This window comes from Glycine soja, chromosome 18 (genome assembly GCF_004193775.1).
Source record: "Glycine soja cultivar W05 chromosome 18, ASM419377v2, whole genome shotgun sequence".
Taxonomy (NCBI): domain Eukaryota; kingdom Viridiplantae; phylum Streptophyta; class Magnoliopsida; order Fabales; family Fabaceae; genus Glycine; species Glycine soja.
Window position 1 is genome coordinate 28,563,971 of NC_041019.1, and position 8,740 is coordinate 28,572,710.

General features: G+C 38.2%; 1 non-coding gene across 1 annotated transcript; it reads left to right on the plus strand.

Moving 5' to 3' along the window:
- The first annotated feature begins 7,313 nt into the window (after positions 1–7,313).
- On the plus strand, positions 7,314–7,420 carry LOC114397847. Its single transcript, XR_003663464.1, has one exon. It is a non-coding gene; the product is annotated as a small nucleolar RNA R71 (small nucleolar RNA).
- Positions 7,421–8,740: the final 1,320 nt, after the last annotated feature.

Sequence of the window (8,740 nt, forward strand, 5' to 3'; positions counted from 1 at the left end):
TTTGGCACGTGTTTGGTAAGGGTGTCGTAAAACGTGTTTGTTCTTTTTGGTTATTGTGTTTACTTTTTTCCTATGGCTGCTAAAAAAAAATGCAATGAGTAATGTGTCAATGAAATAAACATGAATGCATGATAATGATAAGTTGTCGAAGTATTGAACCCACGTAGAAATTTCATTAAAGACACAGGGTCAAATCAAATCTCATTTTCATTAAGAAACAACATTGTTTATCTTGTCAAAACCAAAGCATAGATACAACACAAACACCTCAGCGGTTGCTAATTATGTGGGACATCAGTTCGACCATGTGTTGGCAATAATCGAAAAGCCCATGAACTTCATCGAGAGCCGAGTATACATTTGCCATTGCCTTGGCTCTGACTAACAACCTTGGAAGCTTTTGACTCCCATTCAGAGTGAGAGCAAATCTATCCATCCATTTCATAGCTTCCCCGTGCAATGATTCTATCACCCTCTCTCTTGCTTCCCTTTTCATTTGCAGAGTCAATACCTTTCGCATGCTCATCTTCTAGTCTCTGCCCATGACTAGTAGCTAGGTTTACTTTCTCTTTATACTGATCAATAATTGTCAACATACTCTCTTCCGTTCTACTCAACTGTTCGGTCAAACTTCTCTTTGACCTTTGACAAGCCTTCAGTTTATCCTCTAACACCACGTTTTCTACCCTTGACTCGTCCCTTTCGGCCCTTCTAAGCTTGAGCTCATTACTACTGCCCCATAGAGCCCTTCGGAACTTGTTCCTGCTCCATTCTTCCTTTCGGGCCCTCTTTGTTTCTCGCTCTAATGCTTTGATCGTAGTCATGTTGACATCTCTTAGCTCGTCACACTCTTTCCTAACCCTAGTGACTGTCGTCTTTAGCTTTTCCTTTATCACTCTCGTTCGTTAAAGCTCTGCTTTCAAGGCTTGCACTTTTTCACTTTCCTCGGGGACTTCAGCTTCTTTCCCACTTGGACCTTTTAGCTTTGGGAGCCAAGTTATCCCTTGTGTCCTTGCCTTCAAACACTTATGATAGTTGTCGATGACACCATTGCTGCTTCCCCTAAGCTCCTTATCTTTCCTTTCCACTGTGTCCCACGCTTTATGGATTCTCTGAAGTATTTTTGCATTGCCTTCATTGAAACCCCGTGCGATGAAAAGTGCAATGATCTCTTCTGACGGTGCACCTCTCATAGGGTAGACTAGTTGTCTTATGGCTAGCATGGGATTATAATTAATACAACCCTTTGTTCCCATCAAGGGGACGTTTGGGAATCCTTCACACAAGCACAACACTCCGGCCCCTCCTTCTTTCCATCGGGGGATCCAACTAACGAATGCTCTTACCATACCTACCAAGACTTCTTCCCAATTTTCTTTTCCCTTTTCAGCACACATGCGATGACCTTGAAGAGGGCAGACAGGTCTACCTTCATGACGAAAAACGTGGGAGACCAACTGATTGAGGTCGTACTCGAATCAAATAAACATTAAAATGCAGTAACTAGGAAGTGATCCTAGGTCATTTCCCAACGAGTAATGATAAACCAAATGTTCATAATAGATAGTAATAAAACAGTAATGAATTTGGGGGAGGGGGGGGGGTTGTTTGCTTTTGTAAATTAAACAACGAATAGATGTGAATTATAAAATATCAGAATTAAAACACGTTGCTTCCCCTTGCTTCACAAGCAAGTCTCTTATCCTAGGTTACGAGAGTTTATCCTTTATCAGTTCAACCACTTAATCCAACCCTAAATTAAATTACTAAGCAAAATTTAACATAAGGCATTCATTATGTGATTAAGCAACACATACACCAATTAATCATAAACGATCATTAAGCATGAACGTAATTAAGCGCAGAGACAATTAATCAAGCACTAAGCATGCATGAATTAATAGCAACAAATTCAGAGTAATTAGTGAAGAGGAAAAACTGAACAGAATTTAACAGTAATAATAGAACCTCAAAGAGAACTGTGCTTCATCCTCAAGAGAAAGCAACGCTGGAGACTTAGCCTTCCATTAATCAATAGAAAACGAAATTATAGATTGAAGAACAGAATTTTATTCCTAAAACGAAAAGTCAAAACTGGAATTGCAAAAAGAAAAAGTGTCTAAGAAAAGCCTAAAACTAAAAACGAAAATAGGAGAGAGAAAAGAGAGAGAGAGAGGGAGAGAGGGAGGGAGAGAAGGGCCTAAACTAGAACCTTGGTGTTGTTATATAGTTTTCCAGCCCCAAAGCTTACAAATCTGTTTTAAAACCAAGCCCATAAATAAAATAAAATCAAATCTAGATAAGATAAGATAAGATCTAGGTGAAATAATATCTAGATGAGAACTAATCTAAATAATATATAGATAAGATAAAGTCTAGATAAGATAAAATTTTGTAGAATAAAATAGTCTGCCCTCTTCAAATCCAAGCCTAATTCTGGATTCAAGCCCAATGCTTCATTAATTCTTGAAATTAGATTAAAAACATCAAATTAGCTGAATGGGCCCAAATAATAAAACTGCCTAATTAATTTGACAATTAAGACTAATCAGTAATTAGAATGGTTCAAAAAGGGTTAAGAAATAGGAGAAAATAATGGCACATCAAAACCCCCCATACTTAGCCTTTTGCACTCCTGGGCAAAATGAAATAAAGAACAAAATCCAAGGATATCAAAGAGAGACAAACAAAAACATTTACATAATTTTCAATGAACATCAAGGAATGAAAGAAATGGGTAACATCTAACATGAAGAGATCCAAAGAGTCAAGACATTCGTGAAAATCATCCAAGCAACCCAATCATGGCAAAATAGTTAATCAGCTCAAGAATGAAAAGTGATAAAGCCTCACAAGATATACACTCTATCTCTCAAGTGTCTAGGCTATTGTTTACCCTCGAAGCACCCATGAAAACAAACACCACATAGACTTGGCCAAATTCTAAAATTGACAAACACATGCACATAAGGATCAAAAGGTCTTTAAAGGTTGTAATGGGGCCAAGGACAAGGTAGGGAAAAAAATATGGAATAAGTAGCTAAATCCCAAAGGAATAGGGGAGCAATGGGGAATAAGTGGAAATTAAGCACAAGTAGTAAACCCAAACCCTCTAATATCAACAAAATCAACTAAGGCTCCCAAATCAAGTCCTCATAACAAGACCTCATTTATTCAACTTCACTTCTTTTCTTCTTCTCTTTTTTTTGAATAGTACGCATTTGCAGAATTTGCAGCAACTGAAATTTTTTTTTCATTTTTTTTAAACAGTATGAATTTGAAGATTAAAGCAAGAACTAGGCAATATATATATATACATTAAGCATGGCCAAAAATCATATCTCCCAATGAAGCATACCCCCCACACTTATTCCCAAAACAATTCCAAAGCACCAAAATTCCTTAAGGGTAAGGTGATATCATGGTTTTTCACTTAAGGCTTGTAATGAGCTCAAAACAAAGAAAGGGGAACATAGGCTCAAAGGGGCTATCAAAGGAATTAATTCAGGGTAGGTCCATTTGGCTAAAGGCTTATAAGAACAAAATTGCCTAAATCATTTCCAAATATGCATGTGAATTAGGAAGCATCAACAAGAATCAAGCCAAGGCTATTGTGCAAGAAATCAATGGCACAAAACATACCAATAGATTATGATGATGGATGGCTCAAATTCTCACAAAGTTAAACTTATCACTTTCAAATTGAGCTTTCAAAACTATCATGGCATGTAGAGGAAAAACAAGGATTTCAAATCACAAAATGTCAAGAGACTTTTATTTTCAGAACAATTACCCATTTCTTGAACATATCCTATAATTCAAAGAAAAATATGCAAAGTTGTACATGCAAACAGAATTGACCTAAAATATTAAACTAGAAACCCAACAAAACTAACAAAACTAACAAATTTAAGACAACTAACAAAATTAACAAAACTACCAAAACTAGCAAAACCAAAACCAAAGAACACTCCCCCCTCCCCATACTTAAACAACACATTGTCCTCAATGTAGCACAATTAAAAGATTAAAAGCAATTAAACCATCAAATAGAATCGGACAAATGTAATAAAAGTAGAGGAGGAGATAGGAAAAGAAAAACTCCCTAAGTCATGGTGGAAAGGAAGTAAGCTGAAGTAAGGAGATCTTTTGAGCAAGGACAACCCCCAATGTGTGATTGGATGCATTGCACATTAGCTCAATGGGGCTGTCCAATCAGGTGCCTTGCTAAAATCTCTTATAAAGCGCCTGTAGAATCCTGCATGACCAAGAAAAGATCGCACCTCTCGCATGCAAAAGGGGTAAGGCAATTGTGAAATAACAGAAATTTTAGCAGGATCTACTTCAATGCCCTTATTGGAAATAATGTGGCCTAAAACTATACCTTGCTCAACCATAAAATGACATTTTTCAAAATTTAGAACAAGGTTAGTTTCAGTGCATCTATTCAAAACTTTTTCCAGACTATCCAAACAAACATCAAAAGAGGATCCATATATAGTGAAATCATCCATAAACACCTCTATGCAATTTTCTAAAAAATCACTAAAAATACTAATCATGCACCACTGGAAGGTACCAGGGGCATTGCACAGGCCGAAAGGCATCCTCCTATAGGCAAAAGTGCCAAAGGGGCAGGTGAATGTGATCTTTTCTTGATCCTTAGGAGCAATAGTGATTTTCATATAACCAGAAAAACTATCAAGGAAACAGTAGTGAGATTTACCTGCCAGGCGTTCAAGCATCTGGTCAATGAATGGCAGTGGAAAATGGTCCTTTTTGGTAACCTGGTTCAGCCTCCTATAGTCGATGCAGACTGTCCAACTGTTCTGCACCCGAGTAGGAATCAGCTCCTCCTTCTCATTTTTTATCACGGTGAGGCCGGTTTTCTTCGGGACTACCTGGACGGGACTCACCCATTGGCTGTGAGAGATAGGATAAATGATTCCAGCTTGCAAAAGCTTGGTTACCTCCTTCTTCACTACATCAAGAATCACCGGGTTGAGTCTTCTCTGTGGCTGTCTTACTAGTTTAGCCCCATCTTCTAAATTTATTCAATGCATACATGTGGATGGGCTAATACCAGGAATGTCCGCCAGGGTCCAGCCTATAGCCTTCTTATGCTTCTTGAGAATAGATAACAGCTTCTCCTCTTGCTCATCAACAAGGGAGGCAAATATAATTACTGGAAAACTTTTGCTATCATCCAAGTAAGCATATTTTAAATTCGATGGTGGAGGCTTCAATTCTGGTGTGGAATGCTGAATAGTGGTAGAAAGAGATGGTTTCTCAGCCTGTACCTCATAAAGAAAGTCAGAGGTATGTGTACTTCCTAAAACATGGTTAGTTCTATCTGACTCTATAAAATCAATCTCAAGAGGTAAAACATCACCAGACATGTAATCAATATCAAATTCAGATTCACTCTCAGCATTAAATTCAGACATATGATCAAGTGCAAATTCAGATTCAATGCATGAAGAGTGACAGGCATGCATATTAGAATGAAGATCAGTCATGTATTCATCAACAATATGGCCAATTATTTCAACACGAAATACAGAAAGATCTTCATATGGGTGTTTCATAGCATCAAGAATATTAAAATGAACAGTTATATCACCAAACTCCATAGATAGTGTGCCTGCATATACATCTATCTTAGTTCTAGCAGTTTTTATAAAAGGTCTGCCTAGAATGATGGGAAATGATCCTTTAGAAAATCCCTCCTCCATATTTAAAATATAAAAATCAACAGGGAAAATCAACTCACCAACTCTAACTAAGACATCCTCTATGAAACCAGCAGGATAGGCAACACTTCTATTAGCTAAATGAATTACCACAGTAGTTGACTGCAAAGGACCTAGAGATACAGAATTAAAAATAGACAGAGGCATAACACTAACATAAGCTCCTAAATCTAGCATGGCATTGTCAAACTTATTGTTCCCTGTAATACAAGGTATGCTGAATGTACCTGGATCTTTACATTTTTCAGGGATTTGGGGAACAGATTTACCAATCAATGCAGAGACATTTCTGCCCATACTAATTCTTTCACTACCTTTAAGCTTCCGCTTATTAGTGCACAACTCCTTCAAGAATTTAGCATATCTTGGAATTTGCTTTATTGCATCCAACAGAGGTATGTTTACCTCTACTTTTCTAAATGTTTCCAAGATCTCTTTCTCTGCCTCTTCCATTTTTTTGTTGGAAATTGCTCTTGGAGGGAATGAAAGAGGGATATGCTGCTTCTGTAAATCAGAATTACCTTGGATATGATGCTTCTCTTTAGATTCACCTGCATAGAAATTGTTAGGTAACTTACTCTTTAAATTTGTCATCATCTTTTTCTGGAGTAGAGTGAAGTTGGGCAGGTTCATTTGCAGATGAGGAAGAAGCTACTAGTTGAGGTCCTTGACACTGCTTTCCCGACCTCAATGTAATGGCACTCACATTTTTTGGGATTCTGGACAGATTGAGAAGGTAATCTATCAGAATTCTGGGACTGTTGTTGATTTAACTGTGTAGCCAATTGTCCCATCTGATTAGTTAAGCTTTAAATGGAGGCTCTGGTCTCTTATTGAAACTGCATGTTTTGCATAGTCATTTGCCTCACAAGTTCTTCAAGGGAAGTTTGTGGAGGAGCCTCAACTGTTTGCTGTTTCTAGGGCTGTTGCTATTGTTGCTGCTGGATTGGTGGAGGAACGTATGGTCTGCTTGGGCCAGCAACATTTTGAAAATAAGGTTGTTGTTGTTGTTGCTGCTGTTGTGAAGGATTTGACCATCTAAGGTTGGGATGATCCCTCCACCCAGGATTGTACCTGTTGCTGGAGAGGTCATAATTGTTCTGTTGTGGCTGATTTTGCTGCTGAGGTTGAGGAGGTTTGTTGTAGATGTTTGCAGCATAAGCTTCAGGCTGTTCAATTGCTTTAGATTGTTGCACAGAAGGGCAAAGGTCTGTGTGGTGATCGACAGAGGAGCATAAACCACAGAGTCTGGCGATAGGTGCATATTTTTTATTCATGGCCAGTTGGGTTACCAGGTTAACCAAGGCATCTAGTTTACCTTCAAGCTTCTTAGTCTCGGCTGATGAAGATGATATCGTGGCTACTTCATGCACTCCTCTAATGACAATAACATCTTTTCTGGCACTAAATTGCTGGGAGTTTGAAGCCATCTTCTCAATTAAATTTTTGGCTTCAGCAAGGGTCATGTCTCCAAGGGCTCCACCACTGGCAGCATCTATCATTCTTATCTCCATGTTACTGAGTCCTTCATAAAAATATTGGAGGAGAAGCTGCTCAGAAATCTGGTGGTGAGGGCAACTGGCAAATAGTTTCTTGAATCTCTCCCAGTATTCATATAAGCTCTCTCCACTGAGTTGTCTAATGCCCCAAATATCCTTTCTAATGGTCGTGGTCCTGGAAGTAGGGAAAAAAATTTCTAAGAATACTCTCTTGAGGTCATCCCAGCTCGTGATGGACCTTGGAGCAAGGTAATATAGTCAGTCCTTTGCCACTCCCTCTAAAGAATGAGGAAAGGCCTTCAGCAATATGTGATCCTCCTGGACATCTAGTGGTTTCATGGTGGAGCAGACAATATGGAATTCTTTTAGATGCTTGTGTGGGTCTTCACCTGGAAGGCCATGAAACTTTGGAAGCAAATGAATCAGTCTAGTTTTAAGAACATATGGGACATCCTCATCAGGGTAATGGATGCACAAGCTTTCGTAGGTGAAATCAGGTGCATCCATTTCCCGTAGAGTCCTCTGACGGGGTGGAGGTTGTGCCATGTTCTCAGAATGTTCAAAATCAGAATGTTCAAAACTATAATGCTCAAAATCACCAATAACAGAATGCTCAAAAGGTACTAAATGATGTCTAACTAATCTATGAAATGTCATATCTATCTTAGGATCAAAGGGTTGTAAGTCAGATGGATTGCCTCTAGTCATACACTATATTCAACATGCACAACTAGTTGCCTTCTTATGCAAGTAACAGTGTAGGTTTGAACTACAGCTACCCTCAAATGATATCCAAATGACTTGAAATTTTGTGAGCAACCTTATAAAATGATGAGAAGATAGCACAAAAAATTTCAAACGAAAATTCAAAGTCTAACTATATAAGCCAAAATGATAAGTTAAGAAAAATAAGAGAATAATACTTGCAAAATAAAAAACTTTTGACAGAATCACAATTTTTGGAAGAAGGACACCTCAACCAGCCTACAGCAGGCTGCCATGGCATGGGAAATTTTTTTCTACCCCAAATACATATATAATGATAGTCAATCTGATACCCGGAGCCAAAGTTATGGTCGTTTGAAGTTTTGACAAAAATCAAATTTGCTATTTTTTTGGAACTTTCAAATCTGACCAAACTAAGGGCTCGAACTATTTTTCCCGCAAAATATGGATCAAAAGAAGTGACCACAAAAAAATTCAGCCAAAAATAACAACTCTAGCTACCAAAACAAAAAATCCTAATTAATTCAGCAAAAGTGGTCTCTAAAATCCGTCGCTAAGGGATTTCCACTACTACCCAGTTTTCCAGTTCAACAAAAGTGGTCGCTGAATCCATCGCAAAGCACTATTCACATCAAACACAAAACTGAAACAGGAGAAGCACTATTTCCCAGCAACGGCGCCAAATTTGATCGAGGTCGTACCCGAATCAAATAAACTTTAAAATGCAGTAACTAGGAAGTGATCCTAGGTCGTTTCCCAACG